The 12060-nt window shown below is 42.6% G+C and overlaps 1 protein-coding gene across 3 annotated transcripts in view; it reads right to left on the reverse strand.

Annotated features, from left to right (window-relative positions):
- Positions 1 to 12060, reverse strand: part of HMG20A (high mobility group 20A) — an 84118-nt gene that overhangs the window by 67432 nt on the left and 4626 nt on the right. For all 3 annotated transcript variants that reach the window (XM_050967059.1, XM_050967060.1, XM_050967058.1), the window contains exon 2: positions 3239 to 3277. The gene's annotated coding sequence lies outside the window, so the exon portion shown is untranslated. The remainder of the gene's footprint in view (positions 1 to 3238; positions 3278 to 12060) is intronic.

Consider the following 12060-nt stretch of genomic DNA (forward strand, 5'->3'; position numbering starts at 1 on the left):
ACAGGAACACTTACAGGTAAAACACAACCATCTGCAGTTAATTGTCCTGGTTAATGGGAGTCATCGAGATTCCAAACCACCATTCATGGCCCACACTTTGCATAATTACATAGGCCCTCAGAGTTATATTTCATATTTCTAGTTTCAGATACAAGAGTGGTACATTTATACAAATAGGATGATCACACTCAGTAGTTTACAAGCTTTGTAATGACACCTTACAAGAGACCTTTTGCATGAAGCATATTCCAGTTACATTATATTCACTCATTAGCGTATTTTTATAAAATCATATAGACTAACGCCAGAACACCTGCTAACAAGAGGCTAAATCAATCAATCAATCAAGCTCTTCCCTTCTCCACATCAGATCTAGGGACAGCACCACGGTAGGAAATCCAGGACTTCCTTTTTCCCTTCGACAGCTGTGAACAGAGGTGAACTTCTCACTATGGCATTGACCTTAAACCACAGTTGCCTTGCCTTTTGTATCAGCCTCTAGCATTTGATACGTTTTCTAATCTCTTCCATTATACTCAGTTTCGTGTTTTAATCATACAGTGAGAAGCACTTATCACATTTAAAAAAAAAAAATTTAAACAGCATTTGAAAACTATTTCAATTTTACAATTGGCATACCAAAGGAAAACTCCAGCTGGCAGCTGCCATCTTATAGAAAAGTGACTTGTGACACTAACAGTATACAAGCCAACTCTCAGCAATTTCCTCCCACCCCCACAATGTAAGCTTTTCTCCTGCAGAGCTATACAAATGGAGAAGTTTAAGTAACTTTTCCAAGGACAACTGTGATCTAAAATGTAGTTACCCTTGTAAATCCCACCAGTTAGCAGGAGTGTTCTGCCCTTCATTAGGCAAAGCGCACAAAATGAATGTGTGTACATAAGGCAATAGAGTGAATGGAGCTGGGAGAGGAGAAGGACAACCGGGGGGAGGAGAGAGAGCAAATAATTCATTTATTTTCTTGAGTAGCAATATTTTCAAGAAATGTGAGAAAGTAGGCGAATTTTCATTTTCAGACTCAGTGGGACACACTGCATTATTTACATTACATTAGTAGCACCTGGAATTCCCATTGAGATTGGGTCCCCATTGCTCCAGGCCAGGGATCGGCAACGTTTGGCCCGTGGCCCGCCAAGGTAAGCCCTCTGGTGGAACGGGCTGGTTTGTTTACTTGCCACACCTGCAGGTTTGGCCGATCGCAGCTGCTGGAGGTGGTGTGGGATGAGTGATGTGCTGACCTCCATTTCCCGCAGCCCTCATTGGCCTGGAGCGGTGAACTGCGGCCAGTGGGAGCCGCAATCGGCCGAACCTGAGGATGCAGCAGGTAAACAAACCAGCCCAGCCTTTCAGGGGGCTTACCCTGGATGGCCGCGTGACAAACATTGCCGATCTCTGCTCTAGGCACGATATACAACAAAGTAAGAGACAGCAAACTATGTGGGGCAGGGACTATCCAGATAAACACAGGGTATAAAGTGAAATGGAGGCACAGAGCAGTGAAGTGACTTGCCTAAGGTCACACAGGAGAGCAGTGGCAGAGCTGGGAACAAAACCTAACTCTCCTGACTCCCAGTCAAGTACCATACCACCAGGCCACACTAACCACAAACTGGGTAATGCTGAAATGCAGGTCTGAAGTTTGACCAACAGGCAGTTAGAGATTGTTGGGATAACCACCCAATTTCATTTTTGCATTTAAAAAAAAATTAGGCGAGTATTGTTCCAAGTAACAGCTAAAATTACAATAATTAGAGGGTTTTTCTGTTTGACAGCACTTGTCAGTCAGCCTATTATTGTGTTGGTTTTCATACAAGTAATAGGGAAACATTTTGGAAAAAAAATAAAAAAATGTGATTGTAAAGCCTCAAAGGCAAGCGAAGTACCTGAAACTACTGACTAGATTTCAAATCAACTGCATTTCTTTAATCTCTTGCCTGTCTTCTGTATAGCCACCTACAAGTACCACCATCCTTCTTGCCTGCTTCACCAAGCCTCCCTTTCTCTTTCTTTGAGTTCCTCCTCAAAGCATACTTTATGAAGTTTCACAAATCCTAGTTCCTCTCTCTTAGCAATGACCCCAATAGAAAAAAAATATATAATAAATCTGGAATCTCTCTACCGCATGCATCACTGAATAAAATACCATATGATCTCCTTCATTCATCTTCCATTCCTTCTAAATTTTGTAATCACCACTTGTCACATTTTGTCAATGTAACGTGGGATCTCTTTGGGGCAATGACCCTGAGTTTTACCTATCTGTTCAGCCCCAAATATATTTCTAGCAAACAATAAGTTTTTCCTAGCCTGCAAAAACCGACAACTGCAGAAAATATTCTGTGTACTTTTAAAAAAAATCCATATTGATTTATATCAAATATTGCGAATTAGGAGAGAGCACTCTCCCGGTTGCCATAGAGTGTTTTCACCAGATGCACTACAGCTTGCTGCTAGGGAATATAAATTGCTTGCTGCTAGGGAGTAAGAGGCTAACAGTGATGGCACCATCTTATCTTGATGGCGCATTACCCATCACCACTCATATTTTAACCTTCTTCCCCCTCCCTCCTCCTACTAGCAAAAAAATGGAACAAAAACCTACCACCACCTCACAACACCTTAAAAAGAATGAGTTTTCCAAAATGTTTGAAATTAATATGAAAACCAGCCTATGACATTTAAAAGATGTTCATTAAATTGATAATTAACTTGACTAAAACATCCTTGCACATGACAGGACCCCCCTTTCCCACTGTAGCCACAAACTATTATATTTCCAGGTATTATTGTTACAACCCTATCTTAACATCAATCACAATCTCTTATTGGTTATGTAGGTCAGTGATCCACATCTGCAAAACCTGAAGAAAAAGCATATAGCGCACTATAGACCAATAAAGTTTCTACACTTTAAAATCCTTATTTAGAAGATTCCAGAAACAGGCAATTATAAACTATTATCTGAAAACTTTGCTGGCCTCAGAATACAGATGCATCTCTAATAAACTAGTACTGCATGAATTGATATTAGATTTTAAAAATAAATGCAGTTTAATTCCCAAGAGTATATAATAGAACATTAAGCTAAAAGCAATAGTTAGAATTTTAGAAATGTTCTGGCATTTTCTAAGCATTTGTAACCTCCTCCATCCTCCCACTCTCTCCCTATTATAAACCTTTAAATGCTTTGTGTGTTTATTTGCATATCAATACTCACAGTGCTCTTCCAGTTCACAGCAGTACAGGCATCTGAGCTCTGGGAACAAATTGAAAGGTACTCAGTTATTTTCTGCATACTTTGCAAATGCCCTGATAAACATATTCCCTTATAATAGATCCCTTGGTAAACATTTTGCTGGACTAGACTCTTAAAAACAGAATTTAGGCTATTTTATAAGTGGTAATAAGGAATTAGAATATACACTGAATAATAGCTTAGCTCAATGCATGTGTTTGTTCAAAACTACTTTTTTAAAATACATTTTTTTTCAAAATGGAGAAAAACATTTGCAGTAGCTCTAGCTAGCAAAATTAAATGTAAGCTGGGTAACTGATTTTGTGTTAACCACCTTAAGAATTTTATAAAAATATATACATATTTTAGGATAAAAAAGCAAACAGCTTTTTTAATGTAAGCAAACTCCATGTTTTAAAGTGTTAGCAAGAGCCACAGCCTCTTTGTATCACTCTTGATTCAAGACAATCCACTTTAAAATAAATAAAAAAAAAAAAGAAAAGAAAGGTCTCAATGTTTAATGAAAACAGGTTGGAAATTCTAAGGCAGAACAGCTGTATTCAATTTTGGACTGGTTGGCAAACAAGAGCAGGTCCTTGTGACTGGTCCGGGCTAGTAACATTTGGGGACTAGTATAAATGCTTTCAGGACCAGTACATTTTTCCAGACTATTTTGAGATGAGAATTAGAAATAAAAAAACATCATTTCCATAGCTCATGGAACTCAGAGCTTCAAGTATCTGCTACTATTGAATACAATTTTAAACCTGATGTTATTTAGGTTTGAGGACATCAATCTTCAGTAAACAGTATGTACTGGAGTCTATTTCTGGCTTTAAAATATTTACAAGAATATGAAGAAGGGTCAGAGATCACAGCCGAGACAGAGAACTAGGCAGTTCTTCCGGCCTTCTCTTCCCAATACCAGCCAAAATATAGTAATTCAAAAAGCTACTGTTAGTGCTTCCAGATTTCAGTATTAATGCTTAGTACTTTTTATAGATCATTTTACAAAAACATAGTAACACATGCAGTACAGTGGTTTAGAGATGACCTGCAAATGATAAAGCAAAATTGGAAACTGCCAGAGCACTGGTGGAAGAAGACTGGGGCATTACAGCATATGGAATTTTTAGTCAGAACTTTAGGCTGCATTGTATAACAAAAATGCTTCTTCACTTCCAGAACAGCCCATAAGACAGCTTGCTGGATCTATGCTGCCTCCAGTCAGTTACAAAGTAGAGTTTTCATGTTACATTTAGGATAAAGGTGCTCAGATTCAGAATAACTTGTATACCTGCATGAAAACAGAGCAATGGCTGGAGGGGACAATTGCTAGTTCTTTATGGCTTGTGTTTCATCCAGACTCGTTCTCTAATATTGCAAGCCCCAAACAGTTAAAAATCATGCGTGAGCCTCCCCCACCAAAATCATGGCATTGGCTTTGAAATCATGATTAAAAAAAAAAATAATAATTCTGAGGTTTGTTTTGTTATGGGATTGTGAGGTTTTGTGATGCTGTGTATAAGAAAGGTGACCATTTATACCCCGCTACCTCAATATAGCACAAATTTGGACATAACGTGGTAAAGCAGTGCTCCGGAGGGTGGGGTGGGGTGGAGGCGGGGCTGTGCAGTCCGGTGGATCAAAGCAAGTTCAATATAACATGCTTTCACCTATAACATGATAAGATTTTTTGGCTCCCAAGGACAGCGTTATACCTAGGTAGAGGTGTATCACTTACCACCATTTTACAATTTCCATAAATCTTATACAAAGTGCATCATGTAAGGTGTCAATGGAAAGGTTATAATTTGAAGTATGATTATCCTATGTATATACATGTATCATCATTGTATCTGAAATTATGAATATTGGCTATGTACTTTGATCTTACACGTGTTGCATTCATGGGTGACGCCCGCCAGGTAGATTTACATCAAGGCTAGACATCTATATGTTGATGTGCTATCAGGAAACCTCAGCTCTCACAATGGGCTATTGAATAAACTTATCCCCAGCAGTGCAACTAGGGCGGTCTGGTCTGGTATGAGGCACCAGCAACATATTTATAGCTGGGACGGCGTACCGGAAGGAGGACCAGCAGATCATGGGGCCGCTGGACAGCCTCATGCCAGAAGCTCCTCCAGTGCAGTGGTACCACCTCCAGCCCTTCCACACAGGGTCTCCTCCGTCCGACAACAGCCCCACCGGAGGACGGGGCTGGGGCAATACAGCTGCCAGAGGAGCTGACAGCATTCTGCTCCTTTCCCCGTTGCCCCTCCCAGCGGGGAAAGAAGCAGAACTCTCAGCCCCACCCCTTGCCCTTCCACAGAACTGTCTCCTCTGGCTCCATCTTTACAGCAGCAGCCCTGCTAAAGGACAGGGCCGGGGGAGCTGGAGCAGCACAGGCACCAGAGGAGCTGCTGGTGTTCTGCTCCTTTCCCCGCTGTGGTTCCCAGGAAAGCCCTGAACTGCAGGGCTCTCCTGGAAACCACAGCGGGGAAAGAAGCAGAACATGAGGCCACTGGGTGGCCCCACGCCAGTTGCTCCTCCAGCACAGCTGCTGTACACCCCTAGCCCCACCCCTATCCATCGGTGGGACTGCTGTACAGACGGAGGAGATCCTGCGTGGAAGTGCTTGGGTGGTACAGCCACGCTGGAGAAGCTGCAGGCTTGGGGCTGCCATTGGCCTTGTCTCCCTTCCCCTCCCCCCCCCCCGGGTAAGTGGGGGCAGATCATGGAGAGGGGATGGGGAGAGCATGGAGGCCTCGGACTGGGGATGGAGTCATGTGGAGGGTGATATGAAGAGGTCATGTGCCTCCCCCCACATACCGGGAAGAAATGGATTCCACTTACACCACTGCTTACCCTGTCCAGGTAGCTCTTCCTGAAGAGCCAATGGCCACCCTCCTGTGATTCAGCAAATCATGTAAGGATATATGAGATGCTCCTGTGACCCTGGACTCCACCTTGGGCCAGTAACTTTCCACAAACAGGGGCTGTGGACTTTGTTCAGGACTGTAAACTTCCATGCACATGACAGGGGATATAAAAAGGCACTTGAGACATCTCCAGTTTGACTCTTTCCTGATCTGATTCTCTGGACTGTGGATTTACAACTAAAACGAGCATCTTGAACTATGGACTGAGAACCTTACAATCTTTTGGAAGTTACCAGAGAAACTTTACAAGCCAGCAAGCTATTCCATCACTGCTACAAACCTGATATAAGGACTTCGCAATCATTTATATGTGCATGACCTACTAACCATTTATAACTCCCCATTTATTTTATTATTCAATCTGTAGAAGGGACTGCATTTGGCTTCTGGTTAACCAGTAGGGTACTGCAGAAGCTCTTTTGTTACTGGCTTGGTGAATATAATTATAGAATAAACCAAGAGTTTTGGGGATTGTCTGTCCTATTTCTTAGTCTGTACTGAATGTGGCATTTTCAGTGTGGCCCACATCAAGCACCCGGTCACAATTTATCTTCTAATTTTTGAGACTGGAGTTCACATTTTCAATTTTTTTCTTGGCAATCGTGATGGCTGAAGACATTTTATTTAAAAAAAAAAAAGAAGAAAAGAAAGAAGACAGTCTCACTTAATCACATGACTCCAGGAGGTGGGGCTTTAAGACAACCACAAAATATCACAAGAATCAAAAAAGAGTAGGCAACACTGAGCCCTTCTGAAGGTGCTCTGCAAGTTGGAGACAACTTCTTCTTGGAGAGTGAAGGTCAGAGAAGTAGTATTGGGTCTACTGCACACCATCTTCCAGCTTTGGGAAAGTTTATGGAGAGGATTGTGGCAGGACCCATGACAGGTTCTACAGATTTCATCTTTCCTGAATCCCACCTCATTTGGGCTTTAGACTTGGGTTTGAGCAACAAGCAACACTGATTACGGAGCTTCTCTTAACAATGGAGGACAATGAACTGCCTGTGCTGATTTTATAGGATATTAACTGCCTCTGATACCATTGCTTATTTAAGGTATACACAATTGTTAGACTGGCTCCGTTCATTGCTTACTAGATGGTGGTTTAGGGCACTCTCTCTTCTGACATGATAGCTTTCATGTGAAATAGTCTGAGATCAGTTTCGTCACTTTTCTTGTTCAACATGTTTGAGGCCATAAGGAGTTGGTAAACTGCAGCATATTCAGTACATTGCCTGTACTTACCTCTGTGTTTCCAACACATCTGGACTAGCTGATCCAGTATTGTGAATAATATGCAGTCTCAATTAGAGGAGATTACAGTAAATTAATCTTGAGGTGACAGAGGCATGTTATAATTATTGTTCATTTGAATTATTGTAGTGCCTAGGAGCCCTATTCATGGACCAGGATCCCACTGATGGTATATCTGCAGCTAAAAAGAAAAGCTGTGCTCCTTTGGCCCCACACAGATGCAAAATATCTGTTTAGCTATAGTTACTAGATCTTCCAACATCACAAACTAATAAAACTCCAACACAAACTTGCCTCATAAATGGTAGCCATGTTATCTTAAGCAGGGCTGCAGATGTTTCCCTCTCTAACTCTTCCACATTCTTCCTCAAAATCACCATCATCATGCTAGCCTTGTGCAATTTGAGTGGTGAACAGCTGACTCCAATTTCAAAAAGAGTGGACTGGAACCACTCAGAATCTCCAGTCACTGCAAAAGTCAGCCTCACATCTGCTGAGCAATGAGTCATACAGGAATCACTCAACACAGGTACTCTGCCTTGCACTGACTTCCAACAGCCTCTTGAACTCTGTTTAGAAACTAAATTTCCATCTCTAGGGCCCTAAATTAATGGGGACCCTGAGGGTTTGCCTCTCCTCTAATGTAATATTAGCAGAGTTGGGAATGGCAGATTATTCAAGCTATAGGTCCATCGTTTCAAAAAAGCAGGAGCCCGATGGCAGGGCATTTCCTAAAAGAAATCCTCAACTCTAATTTGGCTTCCTTCTTTAGTCATCAGAATCCAAACTTGTTAATTCCACAGACCCTACCTTTCCTCACCAGCACTGAGGGAGATTGAAGGAGGATTTAAGTGAGATATTATGGTACGGTTGTGTAGAGTGTGTATTTGTTTACTTCTTTTGTCTATTCATTAAAGATTTGATTAAATAAAGGACAAGAGTTATATTTTCAGATGGCACGATTTGAAATGCAGTGGGTAAAAGTCACCATGGCCCAGAAGTGGGTTGGAGAACAATCTCTTAATAGACCAATCTGCATTATTCCACCTGCATGTGCCATTACTCCCTGTATTGGAAACACCTCTTTACCTGTTCCTAATAAAGCTGCATGTGAAGTTTTGTGTCACACTTATGCAATGACAGTTTCACAAGAGAGAGAGAAAAACAGCAAACCCTATAGGCTGCTGCATATGTAAGTCTTGGGGCCCAACTGGGAACACCAGTTGACATAACCTTACCAAAAGCTTTCTTTCACAGCTCACTTTCCTCATCTCTCCCAGGCACATGGTAAGTGACAGACCTATCTCCCACTTCACGGCTCACTAGACATGTTCAGCATATTCTGGACTCGTGATTACATCAGAGTTTCAGCTTTTATTTTAATATGGAGATGTCTCAAGTGCCTTTTTATATCTTCTAGCCCTAATGGTTGCAAAGAAGAGCTTGAAAACATGAACTGAGTGTAAATGTAACCAAAGCAACAATATCCTTGTGACTCTGAAGATTGCTCAGAACAACAGCTCTGAGAGGTGTGAAGTGTTCCATGAATTTCAATATGACACTAAGGGTATGTCTACACTACGGGATTATTCCGATTTTACAGAAACCGGTACTTGGAAACAGATTGTATAAAGTTGAGTGCATGCGGCCACACTAAGCACATTAATTCAGCAGTGTGAGTCCATGTACCGAGGCTAGCGTCGATTTCTGGAGCGTTGCACTGTGGGTAGCTATCCCATAGTTCCCACAGTCTCCCCCGCCCATTGGAATTCTGGGTTGAGATCACAATGCATGATGGGGCAAAAACAGTGTCACGGGTGATTCTGGGTAAGTGTCGTCAGTTAATCTTCCCTCCATGAAAGCAACGGCAGACAATCATTTTGCACCCTTTTCCCTGGATTGCCCTGGCAGACGCCATAGCACGGCAACCATGGAGACCGTTTAGTCTTTTTTCATTGTCACTGTATGTCTACTGGATGCTGCTGACAGACGCTGTACTGCAGTGCTGCACAGCAGCATTCACTTGCCTTTGCAAGTTAGCAGAGACTGTTACCTGTCCTATTGTACCATCTGCTGCTTCGGAAATTGGCGATGACGGTTACTAGTTCTATTGTACCATCTGCTGCTGTCATGGGTGCTCCTGGCTGGCCTCGGTGAGGTCGGCCGGCGGCGCATGGACAAAAATAGGAATGACTCCCCAGGTCAAGCTTACTAAAGAACCAGAGAGGAGAGCCCTTCCAGGTCAGAGCCCCACATATCCCGCAGAAATGATGAGCTGCATGCCATTCTAGGGGGTACCCCTGCAACAACCCCATCCATTACAACCCCATCCATTGGAACCCCATTGCTTCCCTCCTCCCACACCCCTGCTGGACTACCGTGGCAGTTATCCCCCCATTTGTGTGATGAAGTAATACAGAATGCATGAATAAGAAACACTGACTTTATTGAGATAAAATGGGGGGGAAGGCAGCCTCCAGCTGCTATGATATTCCAGGCAGGACTGAATCTCCAGGAGACAAAGCTTAAAGAAGGGAATGACCGGGAGTCATTCCCATTTTTCCCCAGGCGCCCCGGCCGACCTCACTGAGGCCAGCCAGGAGCACTCACGGGATGATGAGGACAGTTATCAAGCCTATTACACTCTCTGCCATCAGAAAGGGAAGGGGAGGGGATGCTGCTGCAGCACCATGTCTACCAGCAGCAACCAGTAGACATACAGTGACATTGAAAAAAGGCGAGAAACAATTTTTTCCCCTTTTCTTTCATGGGGGGCGGGAGGGGGGAGATTAGCGACATATACCCTGAACTACCCGTGACAATGTTTTTGACCCTTCAGGCACTGGGAGCTCAGCCAAGAATGCAAATGGTTTTCGGAGACTGCGGGGACTGTGGGATAGCTCGAGTCCTCAGTCCCCCCTCCCTCCCTCCATGAGCATCCATTTGATTCTTTGGCTTTCCATTACGCTTGTCACACAGCACTGTGTTGTGTCCTTGCTGTGACCTCTGTCTATCATAGCCTTGGAGATTTTTTTCAAATGTTTTGGCATTTTGTCTATTGGAACGGAGTTCTGATAGAACAGATTCATCTCCCCATACAAAGATCAGATTCAGTATCTCCCCTACGGTCCATGCTGGAACTCTTTTTTGATTCTGGGAGTGCATGGTCACCTGTGCTGATCGGCTCTCCACGCTGGGCAAACAGGAAATGAAATTCAAAAGTTGGCAGGGCTTTTCCTGTCCACCTGGCCTGTGCATCCGAGTTCAGACTGCTGTCCAGAGTGGTCACAATGGTGCACTGTGGGATAGCGCCCGGAGGCCAATACCGTTGAATTGCAGCCACACTAATCCTAATTCGAAATGGCAATACCGATTTCAGCGCTACTCTCCTTGTCGGGGAGGATTACAGATACCGGTATTAAGAGCCCTTTATATCGATATAAAGGGCTTCGTTGTGTGGGACAGGTGAAGGGTTAATGCGGTTTAATGCTACTAAATTTGATATAAACTCGTAGTGTAGACCAGGCCTAACTCTAAAACCAGTGGGTCTGGCATATCCACCCAAGCAGATACATCTGAGCTGCTGGAGTGAGTGCTACTAGTATCCTGATGCCTCCTCTTTCTTAATGGGGTAGAAAGCATGCCTCAGCAGCCAATCCTGAGTAGAAGAGGGACCCATGCCATTGTCCCTAACTTTTTTGGGTGGGGTGGCTAGTGGATGGAGCCACAGGGGCCCAGGGTCACAGTGTGCCTAGAGCTCCAGGCTGCCTTAATCTGGCTCTGCTCATATGTTATTGACTAGTCTGGCCCTGTAAATCAACCCTAGTTTAGTATTTACCGATGGTATGCCAAAAAAAGCAAATAATGGATAAATAGCTTTGTGAAGCTAGAAATTGACATTCCTTTTAGGAGTCTAAGGCTTTGAAAGAAAGACAAGGGAATTAGTGAAAGAACCAAGCTATGTTCACAGTGGGGAAATTAACAAACATTTCTCATGAGTTTTAACACCAGCTCACATGAAGAAGCATGAGCTACAGCATAAACTAGACTCTAGCAGCTACACCTGTTTTAACCATCATTTTAGTTAAAGTTACTGAAAAACAAACTGTCTCATTGAAACAGTGTAATACTGGGTTAGGCTGACTGGAAGCCTAGTTTCACTAGGCTTCCAATGATTCCAATTTTTTTTTAAATTAAATTTTCACCATATTGGCTAAAACCCTCTATCGTCCCAAAGACAATCATCACATTCAGGAAACAAAAATCAGCCATACAGGAATATCTGAACAATTTTAGTATCTAGGAAGTAAAAATAGATTAGGGCACAGGAGAACTAAGGTAACAAGCATGAAGAACATTCATGTAGCAAGAGTCCAAACAGATCTTCAGCAATGTTTCTTAATGCATGCAATTTATTTCTATGTTATAACAGAGTGCTATTAACTACTGCTTCCAAAACATAGAAATGGTGATTTAGAAATAGAATTTAATTCAATTAAGAATTGTTCCAAAGAAGTGGCATTACAATTATTTTGTAGTTTGTTATACATTTAAATTTTGGAACACTAACAAAGATTACCAGCACATCAAACTCCCCTTTTTCAA

This window comes from Gopherus flavomarginatus, chromosome 9 (assembly GCF_025201925.1).
Source record: "Gopherus flavomarginatus isolate rGopFla2 chromosome 9, rGopFla2.mat.asm, whole genome shotgun sequence".
NCBI lineage: Eukaryota > Metazoa > Chordata > Testudines > Testudinidae > Gopherus > Gopherus flavomarginatus.